Below are 16,877 nucleotides of genomic sequence, written 5' to 3'. Positions count from 1 at the left end.
TGCAGTTCCCCTGTATCCCAGCCCTCTGCTGTGGAGATGGGGCGTACGGGGCGGGCAGGCTGTGGGTGGCTGCCCATGCTCCCCAGCTGCCCACAGGGATCCCGGAGGAGCGATGCCTGTGGATGTCTGTGTCCAAGCCCTTTCTGGGTCAGTATGTGCCGAGGAGGGTGGGGGAGAGCCCGTTATTCCCCAAGTCGGCCCAGCACCCCGGGCCCGGGATCCTGCAGGCCCGTGGGAAAGCACACGGTGTTCTTAGTCCTCCCTCCCTGCCTCCACCAGGCTGGCTCGGAGGGCAAAGGACTGGCTGCTGCTGCCACATTCGCAGAGAGAGGCGGCAGCGGGGCAGTGGGGTGTTGCTGGTGTCTCGGCTCAGGCTTCTTGGTGCTAGTCAGCTGCCCCTCCGGCCAGGGCTGCGCAGAGCCAGTGTCTGATCAGGAGGGAATGGCTGGCTCAGCAAGGAGAGCGGGTCACACGGTGTCCCCGGAGTTCCTCAAGTGTGGCTGGAGCCCACAGCGACACCGGCTCAGCCGGGAGAGTGTGACCCACTTCCACATCCTCTCCCGCGCGGAGAGCGGGCGGGAGGCTGTGGAGACCAGCTCCAGTTAAGGTTTTGTTCAGGTTGGGTGTCTCCTGAGTATCCAGCCCGCATGGTTCCTGCTGCTGGAATCCTGTGGTCTGTGTCGCGGAGCTGAATGACACCCCGAGACAGATGGAGTCGCCACCTTGTCCTTCGCAGTCCTGGACCCTGCGAGCGGGGCTTCCTGGGGGGGGTCAGGGTCCCGCGGGGATTCAGGTACCTCTCACAGTGTGGACCCCGCCCTGCTCTTCCTGTGAAGTCACCAGGTCTCCAAGGAGCTGGGTCAGCCTTGTCCTCCCTGCCCAGCCGTGGCCTCTCAGCTCCCACCCCAGGCCACCCGGCTCCTGCAGACCCATCCTGACCAGAGTCTTTGCAGAATGTTCTTTTACGACAGGAACATGAACTAAAACCTGCTCTGGGCCCCATCGATTTCTCCTGCCCTCTCCAGGTAGAGGACTTGAAAATGACTTTCCACTTGTAATTAATTGTTTCTTATGGGTGGGTGGGGGTAGGGGGCTTGACTTAAATAGTGGAGCTGTGAGTGTGGCCAAGTGACCTGGGGATTTTAAAGTGGTAGCTCTGAGTCCCTGAATGATCCGGTCTTGTTTACAAAGGAGGGAGCAAAAGGTGACAGGGAAACTGCCAGGGTCGGTGACAGGTGGACTGTGACCTCAGGCCCGGGTGCTGGGCACGTGGCTTCCCGGCTGTGGCAGAGGGTCTCGCTGCCCCCGCTGCCCAGGGACTGACCTTGCAGGCACACAGCGTCCTCCCGGCTGCTCCCTGGAGTTGTGGGGAGACCGGGTGCTGTGATTTTTCGGAGGACATGGTGGGCCTCACAGAAGTGTAAGCCACAGAAGTGGGGGCATCCGTCCAGGGCCCCGGCTCTGCCTCCCTGCACAGAGTGGCCTTCCGGTGGGGTGGCAGTGGAGCCCGCCCTGTGCTCCTTCCTCCTTCGGGCCTAGGGCCTCCGTACCCCCCACCCCACCTCCGACTCTCTGGGGGTCCGTGGGTGCGTGTCCACTCTCACTTCCCAGCTCCCTGGAAGAGAAGGTGTCCCAGGCCGGTGGACAGGGAGGTTGGAGCTTGAGTGCTCAGCAGCAGGCCCTGCGCGGGACTGTCCCAACCACCCAGATAAAGAGTTTCTCTTTATTCTCCTCTTCTGACCCCCTCCCACTGCCTTAGCGGGGGAAAAAAAAAGTGAGCCCTGTTTTTGAGCGGGTCAAGGACATGGTACCGCGCCCAGCAGGCTGTGGCGAACTCAGTCTTCCTCCCCCCGCTGCGTTCCCAGCCCAGAGACGCGCTTCCCCCGTGCCTGACGGCGGCCCTCCGTGCACACGTGCTAGTAGTTGCTCATGCCCAGATGTTTAAGGAACAACTGGACAGATGGTGGGGCAGCCTAAAGGCAATGGTCCTGGGCCCTAAAAATGTGAATGTGATAGAGAAGCCGGTGAGCCCTGCTGGACTGGAGCAGGGAAGGAGCCGCAGCCGGAGCCGAGCCCTGCATGGGCCTGCGGTCAAGTGTGTGTGTGGGGGGGGGGGGGGTTGGGGATAGGCGAGGAGGCGCTCAGCAGAGGGCATGATATCTGTGCTTACCTTCCGTGATTCGAGCGCCAAGGCAGTGCCCTCGGCACGGGTGCCCATCCCGCAGAGGAGACCAGGGTGGCGGTGAGTCGGCGGCTTCAGGGGACTTGGAGGTTTTCGTGACAGTATGTTTCTAGCAGACTTACACGGCTTTTCTAGAAGCAGGTCAGACCTGGCATTCCCATGTGCCTGCCTCTGGTTTAACAGTTATGTGCTCCCAGTAAACTTGCAGGGGAGCTCAGGTCTCTGGGGCTCCTCGGGAGCGCCACCACACCGATGTGTCATGACCGCCTTGTCTCCCCACTGAGAGTCTTTGCAAGAGAGAAATCTGCCTGTTCTGTGGATACCAGCTTGTGAAAAGACTCCTGGGTTTCACTGCGTGACATGTGACAGCCTGGGGAGTAGCTGGCCTGTAAAACCAGGACTCTTTCTGCTAACAGGTCAGTTTTGCCGGAAGCTTCTGCTTCTTTCCGTGGCTTGGTGACTAATGGTTTCGTGGCTTTGGGACCGGGGGATGTCATTACAAATGGATGATGGGAATTTGGCTCCTGAACTGGATCATTGGGGTGTGCCCAGTCTGGGTGTTTGTACCCACACCCTTCGGGAATGGGGACACGGGAACAGGGCCTCCCGTCCGCTTCTCTCCTGGGCAGACCCTCCAGGCGACTGGGTGGGGCCCAGCTGTACCAGGTGCTGCCTTTTCTGGGCAGCTCCCCCGCCCCTAAGCACCAGCCGCTGGGGTCCTTGTGCTCACCCCGGGCGGGCTCCGTGACCGGGGCTTCCGCCTTCCTCCACAGTTACTGGAGTCAGCGCACGGTCCGTTCGGGAGTAGTCTTTGTTTAAAATATTTTTGATTTTGATTATCAGCTTGTTCAACATATAGGGAGGAAGGAAACCAAGTCTTCAGCGGCCCGTTCGGGGGAGGTTTCCTTTTTCTTGGATTATTTTTTCTGGGAGGCAGCTGGAGGGAAGGGACAGGGGAGGCCGCAGGCCGCGGGGCGGCAGTTATCCAGACAAGCAAGCCGCGTGGCCGATGTGATGTGTGGGTGTGCAACGATCTTGGCAATTTGGAGCGATGGTATGCATGTTTGCGAGGCAGACAGACATACCTGTGTTTTTATGCAAATTAGCACATACCTATATGCTAAGAGCCTGTAGGAAAGAAGAAGCAATAACCCTACAACTTTTCTAAGAGCTTTTAGGAGAAAATCTCCTCCAGGAGGCCATGCCTGGGGCCTCTTGGCGGGGCCCAGAGCTGGGGAGTGGAGCAGTGGGTTCTGAGGCCCAGAAATTGCCGGCAGCTGGGGGCAGGAGTAGGAGGCCTAAGCCTGCGTCTGGACTTCTGAGGGGGTGCAGCTACAGGGGACTTTAAGGAGGGAGGTGGTGGGCAGAGAGTGGGGCACAGCGAGAAGAGCTGGTGCAGGCTGCGATTTTTGCCAGGGCCCTGAGCGGGCTGGCCGGGCCACGCCTGGGCCTGCCTGCGAACCAGGCTTGCCCACATGACTGAGAGAAGGGACCTGCACCACTCCTGTTGGGCCGGGCTCTCCCCTTCCTCTTCAAAATAACGTTTAAATTTCCAAGTTTAATTAAAAATTTATTTTATTTTTTAAAAAATATTTATTTATTTATGCATACAAGAACTGGGGTAGAGGCCAGAGGTGTGGGAGTGTGAGAGGATCCACCAGAGACAGAGTGGGGAACAGAACAGGCAGATTGACCGAAAACACTGCTGAAGGGAGCAGCGGGCGAGACAGGAGAGGTCTGCTGCGCCATGTGGGTAGCTCCCTGTCTGGCTGGGGATCGAACTCATGCTGTAGAGGCCGCGGATAGCTTCACGGTGCTCTGCTTAACTTGCTGTGCCACCAGGGAGGCCCTAATTAAAAATTTGAACAGTGACTCCTTAAAAGTGGACATAACTGGGTAGCAGAGTTGATAGGGCTTCCCTGACTCACACCTTCCACCTGGCCCCTGGAGGTGACCCCCAGACTGTGAGATCTCCTGGCCTGGCTCCTTCCCAGGATTATTAGGTTAGGAATTGCTCTTTCCAGCCTAGAGCTGACTTCCAAAGACAGACCAGAAATGCAAATTGAGCTTTCCTGCAGGGGTGTGGGGGCCCACCTGCTGGGGCATTTCTAGCATGGATCTAGGTCACAGGAGAGAAAAAGGGTCTTTTTGCCACCAGCTTACACAGGTGGGCTCCTGACACTGCCAGGCGCTCAGTCCAGCCTGGAAGACCCGGCCCAGGGGGAGGGGGCGGGGCTTGCACCACCTGAGAGCTGAGGATTCCAGCCCTCACATTGGCTTATAAATAGAACAGGCTCCAGAGCCTGCTTACCCACCCACTGAGAACCTGCCAGAGGCCGAAGGTCACGAGTCACCCTGAGTCGAGGAAGATCCGGAGCGGATTTTGTAGGCTCTGGTTCCTGACTTCAGCTCTCAGGCGGGGGCCTGGCCAGCTTTCAGGGTTCCAGCTGTTCCCAGGGAAGAAAAAAGGAGTCGCTTTTTATAAATTAGGTCAAAAGATGTCTTTCTTTCCTCTGTCCTTGTCCCCTACTGTGTGGCGAGAGAGCCACCACCTATGTGTTGCTAGGTCACGCTCTGGGGCCTGAGGACTCAGCCTGGCCGGGAGTCCCTGGCGGAGCTGTGCGGAAGCTGCCTCGGCCCCAGGGTCCCTTCCTGTTTGTATTGTTCCCAGCTGAACAGCAAGAGCCTGCCAGGTGCTCCCTCTTAGCTGCAAAAAGGTGAGTTTCACCCAATTCAGGACGGGAAGAGTCAGTGAGAGCTGGGTAACGCTTTCTACCCATCGGGCCCAAACCGCAGGGATGCATTTCTTAAAGCAGAAATTCTACACAGACACCTTACGCCAGTCCGGCTATGTGAACGTTATAAATACACACACGGGCTCCTTCAGTTCCCCCGTGCCTTGGCTTCTCGGAGACAAGGATATTCTAAGACTGGGGGACTTCCTTCTGGTTCCCCAGGGAATCTAAGACTTTTGGAACCCAGCCCTGCACTTAGCCATTGTGGAGCAGAAGCACCGTCCTTTCTATCTGGATTCTTCCAGTTGGGACCTATAAGCTTTTCAAAGGTCCACAAAATCATCAGACCTGGAATAAAAGGTTCTCAAGCTCCCTTTCCTCTTGTGAGTTAGGGGATGTGGTCCATTTTGGTATGTCTGAGAACAGGGCTCCCTGGGCCTGTGAGGGTCTCAAGTTCCACGTGCAGGCCTTCAGGGAGCTTCCCAGCTGGGGGTGGAGGCAGATCTGCAGACCGACGGGCCGGGCCGTGTCAGGGCAGCAGAGCTGTGAGTGCAGGAAGGGGGCAGGGTACCTCCCGGGCCTCGGAGCAACCCAGATAAAGTGAGGCACAGCAGAAACAGAGGGAGGAGGAATGACAGGTGCAGAGGGCTGGGGTGTGGAAGGAGGGAGCCTGGTGTAGGGGGCCGCCGAGGCCCGCCGAGCAGGCTCTGCCACCCAGTGCTATGCACACAGACCAGATAGTGCCTTGTCATGTGGCCTGGCCTGTGCTGTGACCCCTAATCCTAGCCAGCAGCATCCTCCCAGCCCAATCAATCAAAAATGTCTCGAGACCTTGCCAAACTCCCCCAACTGAGAACCACTGCTGTGCAGAGAACAGCTGGGCAGCGGCTGGATGAAGGGAGCCCTTGCTCCCCACCTCCCACCCAGCAGGCAGGTCCTGGGGAGCTGGCTCTCAGTGTTTCGGGCCTGTCCCGGAGCCCTTTGGTTTGTGTGACACGCCCAAGGGTGCCATGTGCAAGAGGGGCCCTGCAAGGGAGTCGTGCCACAGAGAGGAGGACGCACCGAGGCCCTCGGGTGCCCCAGGTGCCCCTTTCCAGCCTACCTGGGCCTCCGTGCCCGTCTTGGGTCCTCAGGTCGGCTGGCGGGTGTGGGGGGGGGGGTTTGAGGTGGAGGAGGGCCACACACGCTGCTTGCCCTTGGGCTGTTCTGAATCAGGGCCAGTGGATTTGACTTTAATGCTGCGGGAACCTTCCCCCAAAGGACCCGATCAGAGGGGTTCTCACCTGGGACAGGGTGAGTGCAAGGCTGTGGGGGGTGGCCCTGAGGCAGGAGCTGTTTCCAGTGAGCATCCTGGCTGTTCCCATGCCAGTCGCCCAGCGGCCCCACAGGACAAGGGCCATCTGTGTGGGTTCCTAGCGACCCCCACTCCTGAAGGCCCCACTTTGGTCAACGGGGGGCCATCTGGATGGATCACACATGGAATTTTACATATTGAGGGGCCTCTGCAGAGCAACTGCAGGTCTCTCCCCACTTGTTACCTGTTGTAGTGCAGGTGGGCACAGGCAGAGCAGCAAAGGAGAGTCCCAGAGCCCTCAGTGGCTTTTTCAGGCTTTTAATGATCTTTCTATGCCGTTTGTAGCGCGGCAGGCCTCCCTCTTGGCCTCCAGCAAATCTTTCTCTGGCGTCCTCTCGTGATCTCGTCCCCATGTAGCCATTCTCTTATAGGCTCAGTCTCGGCTCAGGTGTGCCCACCTGCACGTGCCCACACCACACTCCAGGTGTCCCCCATCACGCATGTGTGCTCCACGCCTGCGCCCCCAAGCGCCGCCCACATTCAAGGCCTCAGGTGATGCCACTAAGGCCAACAGCGCAAAAGCCTGAGCATCTTCATTTACCCTACACCTCTCCAGTGGCTTTTTAATGTTTTCCCATTCAAAAAAATAAAATACTTTAGAATACACGTAACGGGGAACTGAGGTGAGAAATAACATTTTTCTTGAACTCAGAAAAAACAAGACCCATATATGACTCTCCCCCACAAGGAACAGCTGCTGAAAAGGGGGGGGGGTCACATACGCTCCCCAGCCAGAGTCCAAGATGTGGGTGGATGGAGCCAGCGGCACCCTTGGGAACCTGACTGCGGGCACTTCCCTCCTGAGCAGTTTGGAGGTGCAGGGCAATTGGTGCCTTTTGTGGTCAGGGCTCTCCAGACCAGTAGAGTTTGACAACCGTTTTTTTGTTGGTAGCAAACGGACGACAACCACCATTATCATACATCGCTAAGCATCACCGTCGATGCCTCCCCAGGAGTGGGCAGCCACTGTCGGGCCGACTCACCACCGATCGGCTGGTCATCCGTCCTAGGCTCTCAAATCTCTTGGTGTACTAAAAACCAGGGCGGGCTAAACAGGATCACAAAAATTATGAGGTGTTTCAAAGGCTCACATTTAACTTAACGCATGTCTAATGAGAGACGTTTTTCAATTTGGTCACAATTCCTGGGACAGAAAAGAATTTTTCCCAATTGTCCATTTTATGACCCCCCCCCCCAACCTCCCTGGACCCTCGCAAGGACCGTTCCCTGGGCCCAGGTGTTACACGGCCTTATCTTATTTTCTTTTTCTTTTTTTTTTAAAGAATTTATTTATTTATACAAGCACTGGGTACAGTCAGAAGCGCGGGAGGGTGAGAGAATTCACCAGAGCCAGAGTGGGGAGCAGAGCAGGCAGAAGGACCGAGGTACACTGCTGAGGGGAGCAGCGGGCGGCAGGAGAGGTCTGCGCGCCATGTGGGACCCTCCTCCGGTGGCCGGGGAGCAGCCGGGGATCGAACCGGCACTGCAGAGGCCGCGGGCAGCCTCGCAACCCAGCGCTCAACCGCTGCGCCACCGGGGAGGCCCCCCTTATCTTATTTTCTGACTGGTGATAGTTGGGGTTCCTGGATTCTCTTTTCTTTCCCCTAAAATGGATTTTTGCTTTAATGTCAGCTGAAATGGCTGATACCTCCATCCACACCTGAGCCAGAGTGGGCTGAAAGGGACACTTGACTCCAAATCCGGGCTCTGTTGCTCGCTCTGTGGCCTTGGGCCGTTCACATACCTTCTCGGAGCCTCAGCTGTCTCTATAAAGTGGGAATAATTCCTACCTCGCAGGCTTGTTGCGTGGACTCAAGCAATGAGAGTGTGCTGAGCGTGGCCGACCCTGCGCCTGGCCCTTCGAAAGATGCTGCAGCCACAGCAATTATCATTGTTGTGCTGCCGTCCCCGCTCCCCAGCAGGAAGGAGCTCTGGCTCACGTTTGAATGTGGGTTGGCCACCTCAGGACAAACTCCTTACCCCCAGCTCACCCCGTGGATGGCCCTGCGTCCTGCAAACTCCCTGGCTGCCCAGGGCTGTCATTAGACCTGCTTGGCTCGTGCTGGGGCCGCCTAGCTCGAGACTGCCGAGCCCAGCTCTGGACAGAGGCGGCTGATGGTGGAATTTATTAATTACGGCGGTTGCTCATGAGGCTGCAGTTTAATTATTCTCTCTGACGCCCCAGTTTTGATACCACTGGAGGACCTAAGATGTGGCCCCGGGGTGGGATCTGCCGCACCAGCTGCAGTCCTGCCTCCCTCTCCCTGGCTCCGAGCCTCCTTACCCATCCGCTCCCATCCTGGATGGCGGGAAGCATCCGAGTAAAAGCCTGGACAGTCTGGTTCCAGGGCTACCCCAGATGGGCCGGGCGAGACACTGCACCTCTGTCTTCTTCATTCGTGAAACCTCACAGCAGTGTCTCCACGGTGTTGAGAGCTGCGCCAGGCGGCCGTGGCTCTTTCTTTAGAGCAGTGCTCTCCACCAGGCGAGAGTTTGGCCTCTTAGTAGTCACTACCTAGGGGTGGCATCTGGCGGTTGATCCCAGGGACGCTGCAGAGAATGACCCCATCCAGAATGTGGTGTCCTGACACCCCACTTTAAAGCCTCCCAGTGATGGGGGGCAGCTGTGGAATGGGGAAGTAAGGCCCTGACACCCCCCTATAGCACTTTGCCCCTTATTCTTTTGAACCAGTTTGGGGTTGGGTGAACTGGAGGGGGCGGGGAGAAGAGAAAGCAGCTCTCACCTCCCTCCACGCTGGATTCGCCCACCGCTTCCTCGTTCACTTTGTTCTGTCCGCCCCCCCCCACTAGAATGTGCCCCCACAGGTACGCAGTCGGTGCTCACTTAGCTGTTTGGTAGAATGAATGAATGAATGAATGCACCCTCCGAGACCAGGCGGCCCGAGAGTGACATGGCCCCGGCTGCGTGGCTGCTGGTCACGGGGCTCCTGGGCGGGCCTGGCTCGAAGCGCTCTCACGCCTCCCGTCACAGCGTGCTCCTTTATGTTGCCGTCTGCATGTTGGTTCCATGCTAGTTTGTATGCTTTCGAGGCAGCCTCCCTCAGAGCAGATTCAGGCATGCGCACAGGCGAGTGTCAGTTGTGGGGGGGGCGGGGGGTGCTGGGGCCCATTCGAGCCCTTCTGTGCCGCTGTGGGGGGGTGGAGGTCTGTGCCCCCACCCTTTCCTCTCCACGCTGGCCTCTTCCTCCTGCTCAGTGTTTCTCAGGCAGCTGACTCAGAACTGGTGCCCAGGGGTGGTGGGTGGTCACTTTGTCCCGGGGGTCACGTGCTCAGAGAAGCCTGGGGTGTGGGGCTCGCGTTCAGGTCCCGGGTTGGTCAGGGGTGAGGAGGGAGTAAGGAGACCCTGCACTGGGCAGCCCCCAGTGGTCAGGGCCTGAACACCCCTCTCTGCTGCTCTCCTCCTCCACCCTGCTCCCTGCTGTCTCTACCGGTTCTTCTTCTTTTCCATTTCACAAGGGCAGGTTTATTAGGAAAAGCAGAGGAGCGAGGCCTGCACAGTCAGGGCCAGGGGCTCTCTACCAGCCCTAAAGCGGCCTCTGTGGTGTGATTTCTCCTCCCTCCTGCCCTCAGCATCTTCAGAGGCTTCCTCTTCCCTCGACCCTACCTGCGAGCGGCAAAGCTGAGATTAAGACCCCTGTGCTGGGCTCCCTGGGCCCGAGTGTGGCAGCAGAGCTGGCACAGACAAAGCGTGTGCCTGGGCGAGGGCCACGGGGACAGGTAGGACTGCAGGGCGGCCACGAAGGTCACCCCACACCAGGCGCTGGCTGATTGCTTATGCCCCAGATGCTGGTTCAGGCCCTGGCATTGCTATGGCTGCTGAAGCGGACCCCATCCTGACCTGATGAAGCTGGGTGCGGGGACCTCAGGCAGTCACTGGTTAACAGGTGCCGCGATGGAGAACAGGAGCCAGGCTGGCCCGGGGAAGCCCCTCTCGCCTCCTCCCGCCTCCTCCTCTTCCTCGGAAAGCCGCCCCTTCCCACCTGGCTGTGAGCAGCAACCACGTCCCCTTTGCGCTTCCAGATGGATGCACTCCCCATCCTGGGGCCACTCTTCTTGAACTCTTCTGGTTCAGCCTGGCAAGTTCCTTTCCTGATTCTGCTACGTGGCCACACGGCTCTCCCACGCGGGGAAGTTCAGCAGCCCGCCTCACCCTCACCCCCGGCCCGCCCAGCAGGCCTCCCTCCCTGCTCCTCTCCTTGCCTGGCTGCTGCAGGCACCTCACCTCACCCTTCCTGGGCCTGACATTCCCGAGGCGTCTCCCACCTGTGGCCTCTCCACCTCGTCACCTGCGCTCCGGCGTCACGTCCGCCCGCACACTCTGCCCTTCGCCGCCGCCCGCCCTGCTCAGTAGGTCGCAGTGCTTGGCGGGCGGGACGCCCCACCTTGCAGAGCGGCTCAGGACGCACCGCTGAGCCTTCTGTCCTGGGCCATCTCCGGCCCCTGGCCGGGCCCCGGCGTGTGCGCTGTCTGCAGCGGGCCTCCCCAGTTCCCACCTTCACCCAGCCCCACACCCCATCCAGTCCACAGGGCTCAGGCCCTTTCCCCACAGCACCCACTTAATCTGAAGGCTGGAGCCCTGTGGCTTCCGGACTCCCCTAACTTCTCTGTGCACACATGGTCTGGTGCCAGCCGTTTCAGGCTGTGCTCGGGCTTTTGCCAGTGCACCGGGCAGTCCTCATGTGCCAGACCTCCCCCCCCATTCCCGCAGCCACTGCGGCGCCCAGGCTCCTACACAGCACGACGGCCCGTGCGCCCAACCTCCCATCCTCACCGTCGCCTCTGGGACGCCCGGGCCAAGCCCTTGCTCCCGCCTGGCGGGCTGGGAGTTCCCCCCACCTCTGCCCATCTCTTCTCACGCCGCAGCCACTCAGGCTTCTCCTGACTCCTCGCCCACCTTAGAGACCTGCCTGGTCTAGTGCCCGCTCACCCTGAGCCCTCTCGCCTGGTTCCCGAGGCCTCAGCGCCACCTCCCTCGTTTTCCCAGAGGCTAAATCTCCCCTGCTTCAACACTTCCTTGATGGGGCCTCCGGGGGAGCTCAGCCCCCAGCTGTGTCCTCGGGCCCCTGCGCTTACCCCCCGCCCTGTTTCTGTGTCTGAGGATGCAGTTACTGGGTCTGACTTGACGAGGACCTGCTGCCCCTCATCCTTCATCACAGAGGGGCCGCGGCTCTTCTCCTCAAGTGCGTCTTCCGTGCCTGGCACAGGCCTGCCTGTCGTCAGCGCTCAGCAGTTGTTCGGAGAACGCCTGCTCCCTGTGCCTGCAGGGCCCGCCCGCCCCTCTGCCGACAGAGTCCTCTTTCTCCCTCCAGGCCCCACTGCAGGGTCTTGCCCCGGAGGCCTCGGCAGCTGGCCCCTGCCCTGTGTCCTCGTAGAGCTTTGCCTGCCCCCTCTCTGGGGTGAAGCCTCGGTCTTTTCCCTCTGCCTCCGCTGCCCGCTGCCGGGGCGGCGGCGGCGCTTGGCTGACCCATGCTGTCGGCCTCCCGAGGTGCTGGCGCCTCCGCCCGGCCCATCTCCCTGGCTCCCTCCTGCCCGTCGTCGGTGTTGCTTTCCGCTGGCCGTGTGCTGTGGGGCTCCCTTGGCCTCTGGCCACCTCTTCCTCTTCCCGCGCCTGACGTGGACAGAGCACACCTGGGGAGGCTTCAGTACCTCCCCCTCGAGGCCAGGCAGCTTCTACTTAAGGGCCGGGCTTGAGAGTGCCTCCACTGCTTTTTTCTCGTTCCAGACCAAACACATAATCTGTGGGGTCCGATGCAAGACCCCTTGTTCAAAAAATTATTCAGAATTTCAAGATGGTGACAGGAGAGCGTTGAGCCAGGCGTGGGGCCCTGGTGAGCCCAGGCCGCAGGTCAGAGCCAGCCCTGACCTCAAGGTGCCTGCTGGGGGGAGGGGCGTGTGTGCTGTGATTTCCTTTTTACAAATGGTGAAGTGAGAGGCCCAGAGGGCAGTGGCCGAACCTCAGGTTGCACAGCCCATCGACCGGAAGCAGAACCGAAAACAACCTGGCCGCGGCACTCTTGCTGCGACACTGGCCCTGGGCGCCACTGCCTTGAGCTTCCGTTTCCTCCTCTGCAAGTTGGAGGGCCTGACCTGACCACGAGGTGGCCAGTGAAACCCCTGGCCATGACTCCAGGACCCTGGCCCCTACGAGTCCAGCACACAGCTCCTCTCTGCTTCTGGGGGGCCTGCCTGTAGGCAGTGGGAGGCTAATTGGCTGTTGTGGTAGCTGAGGAAATGTAAGCCCCTCAGCGGAGGGAGAGGCTGTGTCTTTTCATCTCTTCCTGAGGAATGTGGGGACTTGGGTGGGAAGTTCCCCAGGGTTCCTTGGTATTTCAGGGCTTTGATATCCAGGGAAATAAAAGAGTAATTAATTGCTCTCATGGTCTGCAGGGTCTGTTCCTGGGGGGTAGTCTCAGGTGGAGGGGGTGGCAGCGGTGGGTGACGACTTCCATCCCCAGGGCCCTCCGCAGGCCAGAGGGAGAGGCAGATCAGAGACCCAGAGGTTAGCGTGGTGTGTGCCTGTGGGGGAGGCGTCTGTGATCTCACTTGCTCTGGAACCCCGGTCTCCCAGCCCCTCGGGTGAGCGCACAGCTTTCCCTGCAGAAACCCCCAGGAAAGTGGAAGAGAGGCTGTGGGCACCTTCCTTGGACCTCTGTCCAGGCCGCAGGGCTAAGAGCTGGGAGTCCACCTGTATGCATGCATGCCAAGGACTGCCTGGAGGAGGTGGCTGCCTGGGGCAGGAGGGCAGGCTGCCTGGAGCCCTGCCTGTGCCTGACACCCACCCGACTGCGCTCCTGCCAGAGAAGCCTGCAGGGCACCCCATCATGAGGTCACGTGTAGGCAGAAGCAAGGCCGAGCTCCCTGGAAGAGGTGTGCCCGGGGCCAGTGGACACGTGGCCAGAGTCTTCGATGACTTGTACCCGCATGTCCATTCGTGTTGACATACCTGATCACCAATACTGACCCCCGCACAAGCCTCAGTGCACGTGGGCGGCCTGAGAGGCGGGTCCTGCTTGGTAGCTGGGGTTTGCTGGGTGGGGCGCTGGGGCTCCCCACAGTTCCTGCCCATCAGCTGAACAGTGATTCATGCTGTGTGCTGCTGCGCGCGTCTCTGAGCTTGGCTCACACAGGACCAGTTGACTAAGCCCAGGGAGGAGGAGGGTGTGTGTGACCTGCTTGGACCGGAAATGACAGGCAAGGACAGCTGCCTCAGCACCTTCCCCTAGAGGTGCTGGTGCAGGCTCCTGGGCAGGCCAGACACACAGGTCTTTCTGGACCACGGCAAAGCCGCTCTCCTGGCTCCTGCCGCCTTCCGTGTCCCTACTGTGGCGTGTGCCATGGGGCTCCACCCAGCCCCGCCCCTGACCCTTGTTCTGTGTCTCCACAGGGCCACGCCTGCCTATTTCTCCCTGACCACAGCCTGCCCCGTCACAGTCCAGCACCTGTTTGTCTGAACTTCATTTCCAGGAGCAGGTAAGGACCTGAGGGGAAGGACGTGTGGTGCCATGGCCCTGGGGCAGTGTCTGCCAGGCCTCACGGACTGCTCGAGGGCCAACCGGGAAGGGAGCTGGCTCCTGACTCTGCCCACCGTCCCGGGGAGGGCAGGGGCTCTGCTGCTCTTCTTAGCCCCTTGAGGTGTGTACGGCCTCTGAACGGGCATTTTATAGGCAATCTATGAACCATGCAATTACTTGCAATTATTTAAGATTGTATTTTTATGTGATTTAAACATTGTACAGACGTCAATGTGCATTTTAAAATATAAGCATTTAAAATGAATCATCATTTTTTTTTCCTTTAGTAGAGGGCAAGTTGGTCAGGCCTGGCTGGCGGGGAGGGTGTGCGTCCCTCCAGGACCTCCTGCTGTCCAGCCCAGCGTGAGGTTATTCGGGGTTTCACAAGCAGGTGCAAGACCACCCAGGGCATAAATGCATATTTTGGTTTATAGGAACGGGAGTGTTCAGACAGCATTGGCTTCGAGGTTATATACAAATGCGCGCAGGTGCCTGTTAGTATTCACGCCCGCTCATGCCTGTCAAAGGTGGCAGCTCTCGGAGCTGTTCATGAGCGTCCTGATGGCTGCGTGCAGCAGCTGGCAGCCCTGCTCTCCTGTCCCTCCCGCACACCTTCCCGATTCTTCTAAAGTGAGATCAGCGCTTCAGAGCTGGAGGGCATATGCTAGTGGAGACAAGGGCACTGCCCAGGCTGCGCAGGAGACTGTCTCTCCCGTGTGGCCTGGGTGTCTCCCAGAGAACATGGCGGCTTCTTAGGCCACGGCCACATCTGTCATTTTGTCTGCATCCTCCCTGGTGGCTAGGGACCCCTTCTTCACTGTCCTGCACCAGCCAGCCTTCCTTCAACAGGGATGTGGGCTCAGAACCCACAGGGCAGTGTGGCGGTATCTCTGTGTCTGTGGTGAATGCCCCTCAGGTCCCTTGGTGGCATTTGCCTGGGTCAGATGTGACTATTTGGAATCGCCCCCACTTTCCACCTGCACATGTATCTCTGGCCTCCTCTTCAGCTGCAGGCTGTCCCCTCTCCAGTCACCTGGTGCTTGACCGTGCCTGCTGCTTCTCACCATTTGCCATTTTTTGGCTATCGGTGCCGTTCCCAAGTCCATTTCCAGAATGGTGCTGTCTTCAGGGAGGGAGCAGGTCTGCCTGCCTCCGACAAGGGTCGTTAACACTCAGATTTTCGGAGGCTCCAGAATGGAAGCAGACGACAGGGTGTTTATAGGGCTGAGCCCGGAGACCATAATTGAGAAGCCTCTTTACTGTGGCGCTGATGGCTGATGACCGCGTGAATAATGAGTGTTTCCAAATTAGTCGCAGTGTGGGCTTATGTAATTCAGACACATTCTAATGAGCCCAGTTCTTGATCCCTACAGGGGAGGAGAATTCTTAAGTGAAGTTAATCTGATGCTTGTCGGGACAGTGATGAAAATTTAATGGCACGTTTGCTTGGACGGGCACCAACCCAAGCATGCGCTTTAGTATACGTGGGACGTCACAGCTGCCGTGTCGCTGTTGTTTGGGTTGATCATGGTTTATCCTCTTCAGCCGTGCATTTCCCCACGTCGATGCCCTTGGTGTGGGTTGTGTTTAGGGTGGAGTGAGGAGCGGTTAGGAGGCTCCAGCCTCTTGCGCTGGAGCGGGAAGCGCGGGAGCGTGTGCTGCTGGCCACAGTCCGCCCAGCTCCACCATGCGTCCCGCCGTCAGCATCAAGGCTATCAGCTCCCCCCAGAACTGGAAAATCTGAGGCCAGGAGTTTCAGAAGCGACAGGATCTTCAGCAGGAGAGAACAGACAGGCAGGGAGCAGTCTGCTGGGGACGCATCATAGTTGGGGGCAACCTGGCAAGACCGTCACACACAGAGGACTCCCGAGGCCCAGGGGTGGGGCGGCATGACCTCCCCAAAACCACTGCATGCAAGGCTACAGAGGCGGGAGGCGGTGGAGCGATGCCCATTTGTGCAGGTGTGGGGAGTAGCTTGCTGGGCTGGGCGAGGTGCTGCAAAACGGAAACCTGGGGTAACCTCTCTCCCTCCTTCTCCCCACCTGTTTTTTCTGTGCCCCTGTCTGTCTTGGAGGAAGCTTGGCTGGTCAGGAAGGGCCTGTGGTGAGGTGGGGAAGCAAGCACTGGAAAGCCAGACCTCCCGAGGGCCTGCGTTACCTGGCAAAACTTGCCTGGGTGGATCCGTCCCTGAATGGTCCCTGAATGCATGAATATTAACTCCAGGGCCTGAGAATGGGGTGTGGCCTGTGACTGTGGGCTCAGAATAAGGGCTTGGACCAGATGGGCCTGTTGGGGAGGTGAGGTGAGTGGGGGCGGGAGGGGGGGGCACCTGCTGCCACTCTGGTTCTTTTGTGTGTGGCGACACCTAGTGGCCGGTCACTTGCCTCCAGCCTGTCTGTCACAAGGGAGGCCCGCTGACCACTAGCCACCTGCCCTGGACAGCCCTGAAGATTGTGACCCTGGAAGCCCTAGTCTGAGGGCTCCGTGTGGCATTTCAGACGTCCCGGGAGCACGATCGCTGAGCCCCACAGCTGCTCAGGAACGAGCGTGCTCTGGAAAGGAAAGGAGCTTTGGTCCCGGAGGCTGCACTGGTCACTGCGCTCTTTCAACACCATGACATGTGGCCCTAAATTGACATGGCTGTTGTCGGGAGGGGCTGCTAGACACCGAAGGCTCCCTTCAGCCCACAGGCAGGAGTTACCAAGCCGGGCTGGGTCTGGGTTGTGGGAGGAGAGCTGCACGAAGCCACACACCCTGGCCTTCCAGCCCCGAGGGCCTGGGGCACTGAACCTGCCTGGGTCTCGGTCACCCCGTCAGGAGACACCCCAGAAGGCATCTTTGAATGAGAAGAAGAGTCAGAAGAAGCCAGTGCCAGGCGAGGAGACACCAGTGCAAAGGCTGCTGGGGAGGAGCTTCTTGCATGTTAGGGAAACAGCCTGGGGGCCGGGGGAGGATGAGGGGCGAGGAGGGAGAGCCAGCCGCTGGGGCTGGGGCTCGGGGGCCTCCGGGAAAGTGTGTTCTGAGGAGCTTGGAGCTAAGAGTGATGTCACCGGTCTTGGTTTTTCAAAAAGCTC

At 59.3% G+C, this 16,877-nt stretch overlaps 1 protein-coding gene and 1 long non-coding RNA gene across 3 annotated transcripts in view; one reads left to right on the top strand and one right to left on the bottom strand.

Annotated features, from left to right (window-relative positions):
* The first annotated feature begins 390 nt into the window (after positions 1-390).
* The window catches only part of CTNNBIP1 (catenin beta interacting protein 1), a 34,008-nt gene continuing 17,521 nt past the window's right edge, over positions 391-16,877 (top strand). The window contains exons 1-2 of one of the 2 annotated variants that reach the window (XM_037498687.2): positions 391-1,025; positions 13,677-13,762. The gene's annotated coding sequence lies outside the window, so the exon portion shown is untranslated. Of the gene's footprint in view, positions 1,026-2,155; positions 2,599-13,676; positions 13,763-16,877 lie in introns of those variants that run through there. The other variant, XM_054691073.1, reaches the window with a different exon arrangement.
* LOC119235375 (uncharacterized) lies at positions 3,793-6,614 on the bottom strand. The gene is made up of 3 exons (XR_005122824.2): positions 6,456-6,614; positions 4,498-4,629; positions 3,793-4,031 (listed from the first exon to the last, which is right to left on the bottom strand). It is a non-coding gene; the product is annotated as an uncharacterized LOC119235375 (long non-coding RNA).

Source organism: Talpa occidentalis, unplaced genomic scaffold, assembly GCF_014898055.3.
Source record: "Talpa occidentalis isolate TD23 unplaced genomic scaffold, MPIMG_talOcc4v2.1 talOcc4.9, whole genome shotgun sequence".
In the NCBI taxonomy this organism is placed as follows: Eukaryota; Metazoa; Chordata; class Mammalia; order Eulipotyphla; family Talpidae; genus Talpa; species Talpa occidentalis.
Note: the sequence above shows the minus strand (reverse complement) of the source record. Positions and strands in the feature narration are given on the sequence as shown.